Genomic DNA, 19,128 nt, shown 5'->3' with positions numbered 1-19,128 from the left:
TTAAATTTGAGTGGGGAAGATGGTGGTGGTATGGTGGTGAAAGGTGGTGGTGGTGAAATGTGAAGATGGTGGTGGGGGTGAATTGTAAGGAAGATGAAGTGGGTAGGGTGGATGATGGGACCCACATAAATATATAAATACAGCTATAGTTCCCAACTGTAGTAAGGGTATTTGGGTCATTTCACACCCACTTAACTGAAAAGACTAACCTCCATCTGCGCCAGGGACTATCCGGGAACGAAGTTGAAAAAGTTGGGGACTATAGCTGTAATTTTAGAAAGTTAGGGACTAAATGTGAAAAAATACCAAACCACAGGGACTATCCGGGCATTTATGTCTTTTTAAAATCATTTAGGTATTGGGCTCACTAACCTAATCATAATGGGCTAACTAATCTAACCCATATGATTTTTGTTTATAAGTGGGCTTATCTTAATATTTGTATAGCTATACCCTATAAATTTTTTTACATATATAATATCAGAATTTTTAAAAAATTATGTGCCCTACGAAATCACGGACCCTGGCCGGGGGTCCTCCCCGCCCACCTTAAGGGCCAGCACTGGTTACACGAGTTGAATAATAAGATTGGTTGTATTCGAAGAACAAATAATTAATTATTAATAATTAATCTTGATATTGCACAGGTTAAATATACATTTTGATATAAACAAATATTATCCTAACATGAACTATCCATACCAAGTTAAAGAAAATATAACCTTACTCACTACACTATAAATGACACGTTTAAGCAAATACTTTATATTTACTTGTTACTTTAGTAATAATAATTAGATAAACATAAAATATGTATTTATATAATAATTAAATTTATATATTATGTTATGATACGATAGGTAAAGAATGTGAAGTAAATTCTTAAATCCCATCCTATCCTTATCTTGGGGAATGAGACGAAGTAGAAAAAAACTGATGAACACAAAAACGTTTCTTTAAAATTTTGGGATGATAATGAGAAGACTCTTAAATCTTAACTGAGATGGAGTTGGTGTCTGGAAATAGTGGCGATGGAGATGAATTGTGGTAGGTATATCTAATTGTAATAAAAGATTTCAGTTAATGTCATACAATATCCTCTCTCTCTCTCTCTCTCTCTCTCTCTCTCTCTCTCTCTCTCTCTCTCTCTCTCTCTCTCTCTCTCTCTCTTAATTAATTAATACTATTTATTAATTAATTAAATTTTGTTTGAGTTAATAGATTTAATAGATAACTTCATCACAAAACTAATTAGTTGAAATAATCACTTCACATCACTATTTCTAATATATAAACTCAAATATGAGTGTTATCATTTTACATATTTTTTGTGGTGTTAATATGAAAATTAATGCACATAGTTAATAAAATAACATTTCAATAAAGTAACACCATAAAAATACATTTTTAATAATGTAACACCATGTTTCTTAGATAATGACAATTAATTTTTTTCAAAGATAAACATATCATTTAATTATAAGTATTTATACTTGATTTACGCAAAACAGGTAAAGTAAATCAAACCATATGCTTATCCATTTTAAGAAGTAATAAAATCACAGGTTTTAGAATTACAGATAATTTTAAATATTTTTTACTCATAAAGTAAAATTAGATATTAATTAATTAATAATATCATCAATGAATTGAAGAAGAGAATACCATGTGATATTATTGGAAGTATTTTATTAGAATTAGATTGGTTTTATTATAAAAGATATTACTTTAATTAGTTTATGTCATTGGTAGTTAAGATGAAAACAAGCTAAAACCAATAGTTAGAGATAAAAAGAAACATCAACCATGTAACCATAAAAAAGTTAGTGATTTCAACCAAAGGTGCTCAAAAAAGCTGTATGCGGTGAAAAAAAAACTGAAACTGGAATCGAACCTACCCGAAAGGTATGCATTTTAATTATACTTGAAACCGAAACCGACCGTACCCGGTAACAAGTTGGTGATTTCAACTATACTCAACACCGTGACCGACCCACCCGTAGAGTATGCATTTAGATCTTAATACGTGAAACCGGAACCGATCACACCCGATTAATAAACGAAACCAGACAAGAACCAGAACCGATTATACCCCGCTATACCCAATATATGATTCTAACATCTATCTTTTAAATTTTTGTTAGTGCAATTATTTTTTTTACGTAATAGAATGCATATTTAATCATAATAACAAAAAAAAAGACGAGAGAATAGAGTAATAAAAACGCAATTTAGTATAAAAAACCTGAAAATATGGTACTAAAAAACCCGAAAATAGGGTATTGAAAAACACGATAATAGGATATTTTAATACTCAGAACAATGCATATAGGGTATGGTTTTTTTGGTCAAATAATCGGAGTCGGAACCGAACCGATTATAACAATAACCGGTTCCATCTCTTGAAATGAAAAATCGTGACCGGTTTGTGCACCTCTAAATTTTCATTCAAAAAATTTGTGGAACAAATAATCCATATATGATAAAAATCAAACTAAATGAACAGTGAATTTAGGGTATATTAGAATATGGGGTATGGGGCGGGGTTGTGGCGTGGGTTGGGTACAAACGCCCAAATCACCACCCCGGGTGGGCTTGGGTTTCGGCGTGGCCCCTTGGGCGGGGGTTTCAGCCCGGGGGCAGGGGTTGTGGCGTGGGTTGGGTACAAACGCCCAATTCACCACCCCGGGTGGGCTTGGGTTTCGGCGTGGCCCCTTGGGCGGGGGTTTCAGCCCGGGCGTTGGACGGGGCTATCAAGATGACATGGCGGGATCTCATTGGCCAAGACAAGTAGTCGTTTGGGCTAGTCGTTGGCCAACAGCTATGTGTTTAAAAAAAATTATTCACTATAAATACTCACACTTCTATTCATTTTTTTTACCACAACTAATGGGCCTCTTCTATAATCATCTCTATCTTATTTTTAAAAAAAAAATCTCATCCAACCACAATACGAAAAATGAATCCTCATAATCGTGGTTTTGACCCGAACAATCCGTGGGCATTCCAAGAAACACCTAGCCCAGCATCCAATCGTCCAATTGCTCCCTTTTTAATACACTCCACGATGCCGGATATGGCTGGTTACGCATCGTTTAACTCGAATCGTTTGAAGAATGATGTCGGTCGAAAACACCAATACCTTTCGCGCAACGCGCGTCATTGAAAAACACTAGTTAAATAAAAATAAATGGGATTGTGAGCTGCTATTGGGTTTAAAAAGGATGTAATTTGTTGGGCTACAATTAAAGTAGAAGTCCAATAAATATATTTATTGAGAATGTTTGATTAGCTTAAAGACAAACTTCTATTAATTATAACATGTAATGTAATTTATATACCATTAATTTATATTTTATGCTTTGAAGTTTTTTTTTGAAATATTTTCTAATTTTTAGAATCTGAGTATGTATTTGTATAAGTTTTTAATAAAGTAGTGAAGTGTAGTTATAAATGGAAATAAGATGAATGTAGCCCAAATTAAACACAAGTACAAATATAGGAAATTTTCATATAAAAGGAATGTTTGAAGTTATTAGTAATCAAATCATTACGATTACAAGATATGACTATCACTCCCCCTCAGCCTGATCACTAAAATCTGTTCGTACAAAAGCAATGTGTGAAGTGATTAGTAGATCTCTAACATGTGATATCTATTTACAGTAAGTACAAACATCTCTTAGCAATCAGGGCTGACATCACCCTGATAGCGACATCTAACATTCTTAACAAAAAAGATTCTCAGATGTTAGAAACATCAGATGAATCCTAACATCTGTTCTAAGACTCAGAAAGATTGTTCTACTGAAATTGTTGTATTTCTTCAACAATGTCACACCCGCTCATAGCGGAAGCGCGAGGTGTGATCTGATCGGTTCTCATTGCATAACAATATAAGTGAACATACTAAATGAATAAAAACAAGCTCCAATGCCATTGTCATAATCGTTTCAAAAGAACGCAACATAAGTTAAACGTATTGGTTACAAACCATCAAATGAAAATAAGTTGTCATTGTTTTATACATCAAAATGTAAGTCTTAAAATGTTAAGGCTTTGACCACTATATCACCGCAAAGAGGCGGTATATAACGGGCAAACCCTTCAAATGGTGGCATGGAGTCTTGATACTTGCTTTCCTTGATTGAAATGTCTGCATGGTCCACTAATTTCCTGAAATACATGTTAAGTTTGAAAACATCAACAAAAGTTGGCGAGTTCATGCAGTTTAGTTGTATGAGATGTATCTGTAAAATGTGAGTTGTATAAAATGTATCTGTAAAATGTGAGTTGTATAAAATGTATCCATAAAATGTGAGTTGTATAAAATGTATCCATAAAATGTGAGTTGTATAAAATGTATCTGTATGTAATGATGTAGTATGTAAAGCGTCAATGAAATCGTTGATCATTAATGTTTCGCGAGGACATTAATATGTGTGACGAAAAAGGAAGCAATCCAACCCTAGACGATTTTATGCCGATTCCTATCGACTGGGACACAAAAGCACTCTTCCGTATGGGTCCACGACCAAGAGTGGGGCTCGCCAAAACCCATTAGATCTAACCACTTGTACCTAGGTCCAAACTGGATTAATGGTGCTTAGATGTATAACCCTAATTCGCACATGATCTAAGGTGTTTCATTCCCTAACTTTAACATACGTTGAACATGTATTTTCCCCGATAGTTGTAAAGTTGTAAAACATTTAAATGAACAGGGGACATGAACTCACAGAATTGCGTCCGTGAATGGTAAGTAACTGTGATCTGACGTACGGTCGTCCTGAATAGTATCACCACCTACAAACGTTCTATATTTGTTAGACACTTCGGTCTTGTAATGACTTGAGTACAAGTCTTTTATCTTGAATATGTGTTAAGAATTGTATGTCTTTGTTATTCATTGAACTGTGTCTTAGATGTATTAATTGATAACTGTTTAGTGTATATATTTCGCCAAATATATATTCTTGTATCTCGTGAGTTGTATCATCGGGTCTTGTCCTCTTGATTTCATGTCTTGTATGAATAAATTGTATAATTGTATTTTTACCAATTTATATGTCATTGGGCTTAGCCCAAGAATTCATGTTATTGGGCCAAAATAGTGTTGGGCTTCAATAGTGTTGGGCCTAAATAGTGTTGGGCCTAAATAGTGTTGGGCCTCAATAGTGTTGGGCCTCAATAGTGTTGGGCCTCAATAGTGTTGGGCCTCAATAGTGTTGGGCCTCAATAGTGTTGGGCCTAAATGTTATTGGGCTTAATGTTATTGGGCCTTGGCCCATATGTTGGGTTTTGGGCTTAGCCCATGAGTCTTGATATTGGGCTTAGCCCATGTATTTATGTTAAGCCCAATTAGGATGATAAGCTCTTTTGTAAAATAGCCCATTTGTATCATAAATAAGCCCATTTATATAAAATAGGCCCATATGTAAAATAATCCCATTTGTTATAAAATAAGCCCATGTGTTAAAAATACATTCTTTCATTTTTTATAAAAGTTACTAAGTATAGGCTTTTTAGTTAAAAGAATACATAATAGTTTTTGTAAGTTTCAAAACATCCGGATTTTGTTGTCGGTGATTTGTATGTATTCGCGTCGAAAGATCGCCTAAACGTCGTAGTAACTCCCTCGGAATGGCGATATGTTCATAGATTCGCCCGTCGTCCGTTTTGACCATAAGTTGTGTTCGAAAGCTTGGAATGTCCGTAAGGTGTTTTATAAGATGTATTTAAATGTAGTCTTGTAAGACTTTAGTCAAAATGTACATTGTGTTCATTTGTATCATTGTATTCAAGTTTCTAGTTATCATAAATATAACTAATACAAACAAATAACACATAGCACATAAGTTGTTAAGTTAACTAAATATATATTTTCTCAAAATATATATTTATATCAAACTTTGCTTTTATAAAAACTATTCTTTAGAATCTTTTAATCTAATAAAGATTTTGTCAAAAATAATAGTTTTTATAACTTATGATTTTTAAGAGAAAAAAAAATTACCATATTTTATTAGAAATATGAACTTTTCCATGTTTAATAAAAACATATCTTTTTCTTATAAAATCACCACTAATCTTCTCATAGTTTTCTTAATAAAAACTTATGAGATTTATAACATAAACTTATCAAGATGAACTCTTAATTATGTAGGGTTTTCGGTATGATCATTTCATATGTTTACTAGATTAAAATCCACGTTTACTTCTAGTTTCATCAAGTTTTATAAAAATCTCAACTTGTATGTTACTTTTCATAATCTTGTAAAAGTATTATTTTTAGTTAAAAACTTTATATACTTTAACAAAAACACAGATCATGATCATCCATCTAATCTTTTATGTTTAACAAAACCCTTAAACATTTTCATGTACACTTGTTAGATTATGTTTTTAAACATCATCTAACAAGTTATTGGTATGCTAATCATCAAAACTAGAGCAAATATGCAAGTAATCATCAATAAATCACAACATAAACACCCTTTTATATCATGATTATTATTTTGCTTCTTTATATCTTCATATTATTATGTATGATTATTTAGTTTTTTTTTACTAGTTATAAAACAATCATAATCATAAATAAGTATGAAAAAAAATAGATTTAGAAGCTTACTTCTAGCACTAGGCTAGGGATGATCTAGAGGATGATTAAGAACTAAGAAGATGATGATCTTGATGGTAGAATGCTCTTGAATGGATGAAAATACTTGCTTTAGCTTGTAAGTGCTTTAGATCATCTTTGGTTCCATAGAAAATCATCTTGATCATCAAAGAAATGACTAAAGTGAAGTGGGTTTTTATGGTGTTCTTGGTGAAATGGATGAAGATGATGAGAGAGTTTGTGTGTGAAAATGGATGGTTTAAAAGTTGTGATGAAATGGTTAGAAAATGAAGTAACTAGTTGTTAGTAATGATCATCTTTCACCACTTGCATCAACTTGCAACATGGAGTAAAAATATCTAGATATTTGTGGTAACTAGTTGAAAAAAAAGAGTAGGGAAGGGTGTGGGACCCACTTAAAAACGTTCACAACATGGGGGGGGGGGGTCTTGAATTGTTGAAATGTTATTAAGTGTTTAAAGTGTTAGAAACTTTTAGCAAAGTTTAGGTGTTTTGGTGTTTAAATGTTTCAAGTGTATAAATGTGTTAAGAAGGTGTTAAGTGACCATTACTAGTCCATAATGATCCAATTAACACTAGATGGTAATTAAAAAAAAGATTTGGTATTGTTCGGGTATTCGTTTCGAATTGTTTCGGTTAGACGTTATTTGAACGCTAAGTTGTGTAACTTGTGTGAATTGATGTAGTTATTGGCTCGGATGATACCCGAATGTATCCTCACATGAATTCTATGTTAAATAATATTTTTACATGTCGTAAAAATATTAGAAAGCTGATTTCTGCGTAATTTCTGCGGAAAAGCGTTGAAATCGTCGCTTTTAGTGCTTTTCGGGCAATTTTTAGTGTAATCGGACTTCGGAAAGGTTTTAAATCAAACCCTTTCATCCTAATTATGGTTTAATATATATTAGATGTTGGACTTTCGTCTGAGTCCTAAAGATGTCGTTTAGATGGTTTTTTTTTTTTTTTTGCGGATCCTGCGTTTTCGTCAGAATACTAGTTTACTAGGTGCTTTTCTAGTAGTTTCGATGCATTGTTTAAACTGTGTCAAATGTACTTAATAAAAATGAATCATATGCATCCTAAGTAAGTATTCCATGAGTATTCTAAGTGTATGTCACGAAATACGCAGTTCGAGTGTAAAAAAAAATGCATAAAAATGTAACTAAAATAAGTACTTTAAGTGTAAGAAAGGTACCGAAAAGTGGCAGTTGTCACATTCTCCCCCTGTTATTGAGAATTTCGTCCCGAAATTCTAGCTGAGTCATCCTTTGCAGGAGTATTCTCGAACAGGCGGGGGTATTTTGGTTTTGATTTGATCTGCACGTTCCCAAGTATATTCAGTTCTGTGTCGAGAGTTCCAACGAATTTTTACTAATATGTTACGACTCCTTCATATTTTCTGGACCTTCCGGTCCATGACCTTAACAGGTGCTTTATGAATTGGAGTTTGTCATCAATGTGAACTTCATCCGCCGAGATGATAATTGTTTCTTGCGTTGGACTTTTCTTGAGATTCGACACATGAAACGTGTTGTGCACACTACTAAGTTCTTATGGTAACTTCAGCTTTGTAGGCAACGGTGTCGATCTTTTCTAGGATTATAAATGGTCCTACATATCGAGGGTTAAGCTTTCCAAGCTTACCAAACCTTGCTACGCCCTTCCAAGGTGAGACTTTCAAGAAGACTTTGTCTCCGACCTTGAAAGATAATGGCTTCCATCTCTTGTCTGCGTAGTCCTCTTGTCGATCCCGAGCCGCCTTGATACGGTCTCTGATCTGAAATATTTTCGTCGTAGTCTCTTGGACTAATTCCGGACCAATTAGTTGTTTATCGCCCGCTTCTGCCCAACATAGCGGAGAACGACACTTTCGACTGTAAAGAGTTCCAAACGATGCAACCTGTACACTTGTGTTGTAGTTGTTGTAGTAGGAAAGCTCAACCAACGGTAAGTGAGTATCCCAGTTGCCGCCCAAATCCATAACACACGCACGAAGCATGTCTTCGAGTGTTTGGATTATCCGTTCGCCCTGGCCTTTATTTTGTGGATGAAAGGCCGTGCTTAGATTTAAATGAGATCCAAAGGCCTCTTGAAATGACTTCCAAATTCTTGAAATAAAGCGACCGTCTCGGTCTGAGATGATTGAAATAGGCACTCCAAGACGAGCCACTATTTCCTTGAGATAGAGTTCCTCTAGTGTCTCTGTGCTATCCTTCTCCCGAATCGGCAAGAAGTGTGCGGACTTTGTCAGTCTATCAACGATTACCCATATCATGTCATGGCCTCTTGAGGTCTGGGGTAATTTCGTAATGAAGTCCATCAATATTCGTTCCCATTTCTAACAAAAAATATCGGGTTGTTGTAGCGAGCCCGAGGGTTTCTGATATTCGGCCTTGCCCTTCGCGCAAGTCAAGCATCTCAAAGGCCGCCAAAGAGTGGAACCCAAATTCTACCCATAAAGTATAAAGTTCGATCTTCTTTCAGCATGAATTGTTTTTATGTGACTCAAAGTGTTTCTGCTCGAATATGTTCTTCCTTGAGCGCTTCTTGTTGTGCATCATGAATTCGTGTGGTATGATCCGTGTGAATCGTCATCTCTAATGCTCGAACTCTCAAAGTTCTAACTCATTCCTTGCGGTTCAAGGCTTCAGCTACAACGTTTGCCTTGCCCGGATGGTACTTTATTCCACATTCATAGTCGTTCAACAATTCAATCCAACGTCGTTGACGCATATTTAGTTCTTTTTGATTGAATATGTGCTGAAGACTTTTATGATCCGTGAAAATCGTACACTGAGTACCATATAAGTAATATCGCCATATTTTCAAAGCGAATACCACTGTGCCTAACTCGAGGTCATGAATGGTATAGTTTTTTTTTTCATGAACTTTCAGTTGACGCGATGCGTATGCGATAACTTTCTCCCGTTGCATAAGTACGCAACCCAATCCTTGATGCAAAGCATCACAGTAAACTACGAAGTCATCGGTACCATCGGGTAGTGATAAGATTGGTGCATCGCACAACTTATCCTTGAGAAGTTGAAATGTTTCTTCTTGTTTCCCGATTGGGTGAGGGAGGTTAGCGGTTGAGAAAGTTTTAGAAAAATTCTCTATAAATCTCCGATAGTACCCTGCTAATCCTAAGAATTGTCGGACTTCCGTTGGAGTCTTGGGTGCTTCCCAGCTCTTAATTGCTTCGATCTTCGAGGTGTCTACTTGAATGCCTTTCTCGTTCACTATATGCCTGAGAAATTGTACTTCATAAATCCAAAACTCATATTTGGAAAATTTTGGGTATAGTGTCTCCTTCTTCGTGTAGTTGTAAAATGGTTCTCAAATGTTGTTCGTGCTCGTCTGCCGATCGTGAGTATATCAAAATGTCGTCAATGAACACTATGACGAATTTGTCGAAGTATGGATTGCACACGCGGTTCATTAAGTCAATGAAGACTGCAGGCGCGTTCGTTAAACTAAAAGGCACAACGAGAAACTCGTAATGACCATAACGAGTTCGAAAGGCCGTTTTCGGTGTGCTTTCCTCTTGAATTTGTAACTGGTGATACCCAGATCGTAAGTCTATCTTAGAGTAGAAGCTTGAACTTTGAAATTGATTGAATAAGTTATCAATCCTCGGTAGTGGATACCGATCCTGATGGTAAGTTTATTCAACTCTATGTACTCTATGCACATTCTGAACGTTTCGTCCTTCTTCTTCACAAATAGAACTGGAGCTCCCCAAGGTGAGTAGTTTGGCCTAGTGAATACTTTATCCAACAACTCTTGAAGTTTTGTGGATAACTCTTGCATTTCAGAAGGTGCTAATCGATATGGATATTTGGCTACGGGTGCGGTTCCCGGTACCAAGTCGATATGAAGCTCGACTTGTCGATATGGTTATAGTCTCGGCAAGTATTCAGGAAATATTTCAGGAAACTCTTTTACCACCGGAATATCTGTCAGTTGTGGCCCAACGACCTTCTTGTCGACAACATGTGCTAGAAAGGGAATACAACCTTTCCGTAAGCACTTCTGTGCCTTTTAGTATTTAGTGATCCTCAGTGGTGTGTCGTGCTTCTCTCCGTGAACAACAAGTGTCTCTTTGTTCAGTGGTGGTAGGCTAATGACCTTCTCATGACAAAGACTTCGGCTTGGTTATCGGATAACCAATCCATGCCAACCACTACGTCGAAACCACCCAACTCAACGGGTAAGAGATCGATACTGAATCTTCGCTCGCGAAGTTCCAAGGAACATCCTCTAACAACTTTCCCTGACTCGACTAGTTTATCGTATGTCGATTCTATAGAATGAGGGGACGTCAAGCTTACTTGGCTCTAGGCCAAGTACATTTTAAATTCTGTGTGGCGACGACTTCACTATAAAGTTTTAGGAACCCTATGTTTTAATGTAGGATAACCCAATCCATATGTTTAGATGTAGGATAACCCAATCCCTAATTGTAGCTAGGACATTCCCGTCCCTAGCCATGAAACTCATGTATGTGAAATGTTGAGATGAAGCTAAAATTGGCACCAGTATCAAATAACATGGATGTGAAATGTTGGTTGATTGGAAACGTGTCGAGTAACTACTGTTTGAGTGATCGAGGTAGGGTGGGATAATGCGGTCATGCCTCGGATCTCTGGGGCTAAATCCCATATGTAACGCGCAATGCGTTTGAATTCGAGTGTTACGTAGTATGGAAACAACCCTTGAGATATCATGAAAGCCTCGAGTGTAACCAACAACATTGGCTCTAATCATAATCGAGTTCTAGAATTTTGTTTCCAACCTTTGAATTTAGATCTGCAAGCAATACTCCACTTGCATAAGATCTTTGAGTTCTTCCTCCAACAACCTCTTCACAGTATCACTTCCTAGCGTTTGCACTTGGAGATTCCACCAAGTTAAGGCTGCATTCAGCAGGAGACTCTCTGTGTATCTAATTATCTACTTAGGAGTACGTTTCCTAGTATGACTAACTGACTTCATTGTCTTTATTTGGCTGACAGAACCTACCGCACCTCTCATATTAATGAGGTCTTGCAGCTTACAGCCCGAAAAAGGCTTAAAATTAAGGCCTTGTGTGGTCGCATCTTCCGGCGTGGCATTGCCACTCGTTCCCAATCCATCGGGATTTGAACCACTTGAACTACCAGTACCACCAGTACCGTCACTAGTTTCGTCTCAATTAATCTCATGTTGTGCAATTTCTACACCCTTGTGTTGTTCCATAAGAACTTTAGTTTGACTGCGAGATGTTGATTAGTTAACCCCTTTTTGGGTGTAGACCATCCTCCTGGAGCCATGATCTTTTTAATATACAACATTAAAAGAATCTAGACATATATTCGGACAATATAGTCTATCATGCGCCCAAGAATGAAGAATGCAGTCGGTCATGGAAACCTCAAGATCGCATTGTTCAAACCTGTTTTGAATAAGTGATAATGTGGATAACCGCAACCAAAAATGCGTAGTGCCTCTTGCGTGTAATGGTCATATGTCTACGTGGAAAACGAAATAATTCGTTGAGGAGGGGAAACCAACCAGTGGCCTCCGTCCCTATAGTATGCATTCCATACTACATCGGCTTTGATCATCCGAAGTAGAGAAATTCCTTTTCGTACTTGTCCATGTGACGAATATGGTAATAGTGCTTGAGCTTCACGAGCTCCAACAAGATCATTAAGATCTTCATAGATGTCGAATGAAATGAGGGAGTTGTAGCAAGGCTCATGCCATACTATCCCTTTGGATATGACAAATGTCAAATGACGGAATTTGTTGTATTCATTTCAAATAAGTAAGATAAGGTGCCATAGACACCAAGGAACCAACTCATGTACAAGAATTCTAGAATGTTGAGGAAAGATCCTCCATGAGTGGTTAACAAGTTTTGTTTGTTTAGATGACTAGTCTCGAACAACTCGTATTATGGATCAAATGTTTAGACGCGAATGAATACGTATCATCTTCCTGTATTGTATTGTAGGGTGTTATAGTAACCATCTCGGTTAGTGTCCTACTGGATAGAAACTTGAACACTTAAGAATTTTGAATGGATAGTGATCATTAGCTTGACCCGCAGAGTCCACCAGAATTTCCATGCACTACAAGTTGTTATTACGTGGGCCCCCGTAATAATAAATTGTCTTGCATGGTCACCCTAGCATTCTCTCGTTCAAGGCAGAAAATCAGTCAGAGAGAGGACACTATTGTCTATGTTTAACACAGGAGGGAACTTCATGATAGTTCATGTGTCAACGTCCGTTGTCATTAATCGGAATGACACGACGTTAGATGAAATAAAAATAGAGAGATTTTGTAAAAATAACAACTGGAGGGGCACCTTCAAGATGAGTACTTCATCTTCCTTAACTGGACAAGAGTATCGTCAATCATGATTTGTATGAGCCATAGGGACCTCGTCCCACTAACGGAGTTGTTGTCCAAAGCTACCACCTCTGCCTCATCGTCACTACTGAAGTCAGGCATCTCAGCATCCGCGGGAAAGCAACCATCTTCCACGGGGTTAATGCTTTATGGTCTCACATAGGAGCCACGTACGCCACCATAATAGACATGAGGTCAACGTTCTCATAGAAGATGTATTGTATAGAATATGTCATGTTTCGAAATAGAGCATCATATCTTGTGTAAAAGATGTCATGGCTTAACCATGTTATGCGTGTCAAGGATGACAATGGAATTCGAAGTCGAAGGCATTTTGTTTTTGCCAAATATTTCATGCAACATATATATGAACAACCTATATATATAATCATGTAAAATCCTATCAATCAAGGATCTCTATCTTGTATAAGCTGAACTTGTAAACTGTTTATAATGTGTAAGCTGATAATGTAGTGTATTATAGGCACATAGTCTATTAATGTATTGTGTCTATTTCTCATAGACTTCACCCATGGAAATGTCCTCGCTTGATTTATGTGAAGTGAATTTTTGTTGTAGTGGACTTTGAAAAATGTTTATGCAATGAAAACCTTTTGACCTGTCCAATTTTATTTATAATCTGTTCAACATGAACAAGAGGTTTTCGTGAGAGGTCCCTAGTGATTGTAGACTTAGACTCGAGAAAGAATCCTGGTTCACTACAATCGATGCTCTGATACCAATCTGTCACACCCGCTCATAGCGGAAGCGCGAGGTGTGATCTGATCGGTTCTCATTGCATAACAATATAAGTGAACATACTAAATGAATAAAAACAAGCTCCAATGCCATTGTCATAATCGTTTCAAAAGAACGCAACATAAGTTAAACGTATTGGTTACAAACCATCAAATGAAAATAAGTTGTCATTGTTTTATACATCAAAATGTAAGTCTTAAAATGTTAAGGCTTTGACCACTATATCACCGCAAAGAGGCGGTATATAACGGGCAAACCCTTCAAATGGTGGCATGGAGTCTTGATACTTGCTTTCCTTGATTGAAATGTCTGCATGGTCCACTAATTTCCTGAAATACATGTTAAGTTTGAAAACATCAACAAAAGTTGGCGAGTTCATGCAGTTTAGTTGTATGAGATGTATCTGTAAAATGTGAGTTGTATAAAATGTATCTGTAAAATGTGAGTTGTATAAAATGTATCCATAAAATGTGAGTTGTATAAAATGTATCCATAAAATGTGAGTTGTATAAAATGTATCTGTATGTAATGATGTAGTATGTAAAGCGTCAATGAAATCGTTGATCATTAATGTTTCGCGAGGACATTAATATGTGTGACGAAAAAGGAAGCAATCCAACCCTAGACGATTTTATGCCGATTCCTATCGACTGGGACACAAAAGCACTCTTCCGTATGGGTCCACGACCAAGAGTGGGGCTCGCCAAAACCCATTAGATCTAACCACTTGTACCTAGGTCCAAACTGGATTAATGGTGCTTAGATGTATAACCCTAATTCGCACATGATCTAAGGTGTTTCATTCCCTAACTTTAACATACGTTGAACATGTATTTTCCCCGATAGTTGTAAAGTTGTAAAACATTTAAATGAACAGGGGACATGAACTCACAGAATTGCGTCCGTGAATGGTAAGTAACTGTGATCTGACGTACGGTCGTCCTGAATAGTATCACCACCTACAAACGTTCTATATTTGTTAGACACTTCGGTCTTGTAATGACTTGAGTACAAGTCTTTTATCTTGAATATGTGTTAAGAATTGTATGTCTTTGTTATTCATTGAACTGTGTCTTAGATGTATTAATTGATAACTGTTTAGTGTATATATTTCGCCAAATATATATTCTTGTATCTCGTGAGTTGTATCATCGGGTCTTGTCCTCTTGATTTCATGTCTTGTATGAATAAATTGTATAATTGTATTTTTACCAATTTATATGTCATTGGGCTTAGCCCAAGAATTCATGTTATTGGGCCAAAATAGTGTTGGGCTTCAATAGTGTTGGGCCTAAATAGTGTTGGGCCTAAATAGTGTTGGGCCTCAATAGTGTTGGGCCTCAATAGTGTTGGGCCTAAATAGTGTTGGGCCTCAATAGTGTTGGGCCTCAATAGTGTTGGGCCTAAATGTTATTGGGCTTAATGTTATTGGGCCTTGGCCCATATGTTGGGTTTTGGGCTTAGCCCATGAGTCTTGATATTGGGCTTAGCCCATGTATTTATGTTAAGCCCAATTAGGATGATAAGCTCTTTTGTAAAATAGCCCATTTGTATCATAAATAAGCCCATTTATATAAAACAGGCCCATATGTAAAATAATCCCATTTGTTATAAAATAAGCCCATGTGTTAAAAATACATTCTTTCATTTTTTATAAAAGTTACTAAGTATAGGCTTTTTAGTTAAAAGAATACATAATAGTTTTTGTAAGTTTCAAAACATCCGGATTTTGTTGTCGGTGATTTGTATGTATTCGCGTCGAAAGATCGCCTAAACGTCGTAGTAACTCCCTCGGAATGGCGATATGTTCATAGATTCGCCCGTTGTCCGTTTTGACCATAAGTTGTGTTCGAAAGCTTGGAATGTCCGTAAGGTGTTTTATAAGATGTATTTAAATGTAGTCTTGTAAGACTTTAGTCAAAATGTACATTGTGTTCATTTGTATCATTGTATTCAAGTTTCTAGTTATCATAAATATAACTAATACAAACAAATAACACATAGCACATAAGTTGTTAAGTTAACTAAATATATATTTTCTCAAAATATATATTTATATCAAACTTTGCTTTTATAAAAACTATTCTTTAGAATCTTTTAATCTAATAAAGATTTTGTCAAAAATAATAGTTTTTATAACTTATGATTTTTAAGAGAAAAAAAAATTACCATATTTTATTAGAAATATGAACTTTTCCATGTTTAATAAAAACATATCTTTTTCTTATAAAATCACCACTAATCTTCTCATAGTTTTCTTAATAAAAACTTATGAGATTTATAACATAAACTTATCAAGATGAACTCTTAATTATGTAGGGTTTTCGGTATGATCATTTCATATGTTTACTAGATTAAAATCCACGTTTACTTCTAGTTTCATCAAGTTTTATAAAAATCTCAACTTGTATGTTACTTTTCATAATCTTGTAAAAGTATTATTTTTAGTTAAAAACTTTATATACTTTAACAAAAACACAGATCATGATCATCCATCTAATCTTTTATGTTTAACAAAACCCTTAAACATTTTCATGTACACTTGTTAGATTATGTTTTTAAACATCATCTAACAAGTTATTGGTATGCTAATCATCAAAACTAGAGCAAATATGCAAGTAATCATCAATAAATCACAACATAAACACCCTTTTATATCATGATTATTATTTTGCTTCTTTATATCTTCATATTATTATGTATGATTATTTAGTTTTTTTTACTAGTTATAAAACAATCATAATCATAAATAAGTATGAAAAAAAATAGATTTAGAAGCTTACTTCTAGCACTAGGCTAGGGATGATCTAGAGGATGATTAAGAACTAAGAAGATGATGATCTTGATGGTAGAATGCTCTTGAATGGATGAAAATACTTGCTTTAGCTTGTAAGTGCTTTAGATCATCTTTGGTTCCATAGAAAATCATCTTGATCATCAAAGAAATGACTAAAGTGAAGTGGGTTTTTATGGTGTTCTTGGTGAAATGGATGAAGATGATGAGAGAGTTTGTGTGTGAAAATGGATGGTTTAAAAGTTGTGATGAAATGGTTAGAAAATGAAGTAACTAGTTGTTAGTAATGATCATCTTTCACCACTTGCATCAACTTGCAACATGGAGTAAAAATATCTAGATATTTGTGGTAACTAGTTGAAAAAAAAGAGTAGGGAAGGGTGTGGGACCCACTTAAAAACGTTCACAACATGGGGGGGGGTCTTGAATTGTTGAAATGTTATTAAGTGTTTAAAGTGTTAGAAACTTTTAGCAAAGTTTAGGTGTTTTGGTGTTTAAATGTTTCAAGTGTATAAATGTGTTAAGAAGGTGTTAAGTGACCATTACTAGTCCATAATGATCCAATTAACACTAGATGGTAATTAAAAAAAAGATTTGGTATTGTTCGGGTATTCGTTTCGAATTGTTTCGGTTAGACGTTATTTGAACGCTAAGTTGTGTAACTTGTGTGAATTGATGTAGTTATTGGCTCGGATGATACCCGAATGTATCCTCACATGAATTCTATGTTAAATAATATTTTTACATGTCGTAAAAATATTAGAAAGCTGATTTCTGCGTAATTTCTGCGGAAAAGCGTTGAAATCGTCGCTTTTAGTGCTTTTCGGGCAATTTTTAGTGTAATCGGACTTCGGAAAGGTTTTAAATCAAACCCTTTCATTCCTAATTTTGGTTTAATATATATTAGATGTTGGACTTTCGTCTGAGTCCTAAAGATGTCGTTTAGATGGTTTTTCTTTTTTTTTTTGCGGATCCTGCGTTTTCGTCAGAATACTAGTTTACTAGGTGCTTTTCTAGTAGTTTCGATGCATTGTTTAAACTGTGTCAAATGTACTTAATAAAAATGAATCATATGCATCCTAAGTAAGTATTCCATGAGTATTCTAAGTGTATGTCACGAAATACGCAGTTCGAGTGTAAAAAAAAAATGCATAAAAATGTAACTAAAATGAGTACTTTAAGTGTAAGAAAGGTACCGAAAAGTGGCAGTTGTCACAAACAAAATGAAGAAATACACCTCCTTTTGTCTTTTTTAAGTTGTTTCTTAAAGCTGAGGAGATGTTCTTTGCTTAAGGAGGTTCTGTTGGGGCAACCAGGTTCTTGATGGGGAAGTCTACTTGATCATATATATGCTTTCTTGGAATTGAAGGATCTTTTTCTCTACGTGCATAAAATTTTTTATAGCTTTCTTCAGTAGTCACATCATTCCATCTTTCCATTGACCTGATAGATCCAAAATTTGCAGCAACCATTTCCTTTTTCATTCTCTTTAGTTGCAGCTTTGGCCTTTTCCCAACTTTCCAATTTGGAGGTGTAGGTTTAAGCTGTGGATGTGGATTGAGGAGCAACTTTTCTATCCTTAATATTTCATCTAACAAGGATTCAGTTGTCCAGCCTGAGAATTGAGCTTTGATTACTTTGTATGGTTTGGTTTTCATGATATTATTCAAATAGTCTTTTCTAAAAGTCTTTTTTAAATTAGGATTTCATGACTGGAGCATGAGTGAGTTTGTTACAGATATCGTTAGCATAATCTTCCAAAGCATTCACTTTCCTAAGCTCTTCAGATAAGATAAACTGTATTTGTTAATCATCCATTCCTTTGCTTTTCTCTATAGCTATTTCAACTTGTTTCAACTTTAATTCCAAATAATCTTTGACATTTGTAGGCTTTGGAAAGTTTTGTAGAGTTAGAAAGGTGAGCTGACTTGCAATATCAGTGGTATAGAAAGACTGTATTTCTGAAGTTACAGTTGATGGGTAAATGTTGGTAAGAACTTTGAAGTGGTAGTGGAGATCTGTTTTGTGGTTTGTGGAAGTGATGTTGTGATTTTGATGGGTGATGCTTGTAGAGTTTCTTCATCAACATATTAGATGATGAACTTTGATCTCTTTCCCCTGGTATAAGGGGTTGGTGTTTTTGATGAAGGGGATGAAGTGTGTGTTGATGGTTTTCTTTTTCGGAAACCAGTTGGAGCTTTTATGAGATAGGCTTGGCTGGTTCAGAAGTAATGATAAGTGTTGTTATCTGGACGGATCGATGGTATGTTTGATTTGCTTTGCTTTTGATTGTAACTGTGAAATGATGAATTTTCTAGACGAAATTTTTTCGTTCTGGCGATGTTGTCTGCCATGTCATCACTTTACACATTCAAAATACAAAAATGTTGATTATAAGTAGAGACGGTGGTGGTGGTCTGCCGGTGGTGGAGGTGTTCGTTGGTGGTGGGTTTCGATGTTCGTTGGTGATGGTGGGTGTTCGGAGGTGGAGGTGAGAAGTGGTGTTGGAGGTGAGATGGTGGTGGTGGGTGTT

At 35.6% G+C, this 19,128-nt stretch overlaps 2 long non-coding RNA genes across 2 annotated transcripts; both read right to left on the bottom strand.

Moving 5' to 3' along the window:
- Positions 1–4,136: 4,136 nt before the first annotated feature.
- Positions 4,137–7,056, bottom strand: LOC118491373. The gene is made up of 3 exons (XR_004891498.1): positions 6,632–7,056; positions 4,740–4,806; positions 4,137–4,176 (listed from the first exon to the last, which is right to left on the bottom strand). It is a non-coding gene; the product is annotated as an uncharacterized LOC118491373 (long non-coding RNA).
- Positions 7,057–14,090: 7,034 nt separating this feature from the next.
- LOC118491372 lies at positions 14,091–16,998 on the bottom strand. Its single transcript, XR_004891497.1, has 3 exons — positions 16,585–16,998; positions 14,694–14,760; positions 14,091–14,130 (listed from the first exon to the last, which is right to left on the bottom strand). It is a non-coding gene; the product is annotated as an uncharacterized LOC118491372 (long non-coding RNA).
- Between the last annotated feature and the right edge of the window lie 2,130 nt (positions 16,999–19,128).

Source organism: Helianthus annuus, chromosome 4 (assembly GCF_002127325.2).
Source record: "Helianthus annuus cultivar XRQ/B chromosome 4, HanXRQr2.0-SUNRISE, whole genome shotgun sequence".
In the NCBI taxonomy this organism is placed as follows: Eukaryota; Viridiplantae; Streptophyta; class Magnoliopsida; order Asterales; family Asteraceae; genus Helianthus; species Helianthus annuus.
The sequence above is the reverse complement of the archived record's forward strand: the minus strand, read 5'-3'. Positions and strand labels throughout refer to the sequence as shown.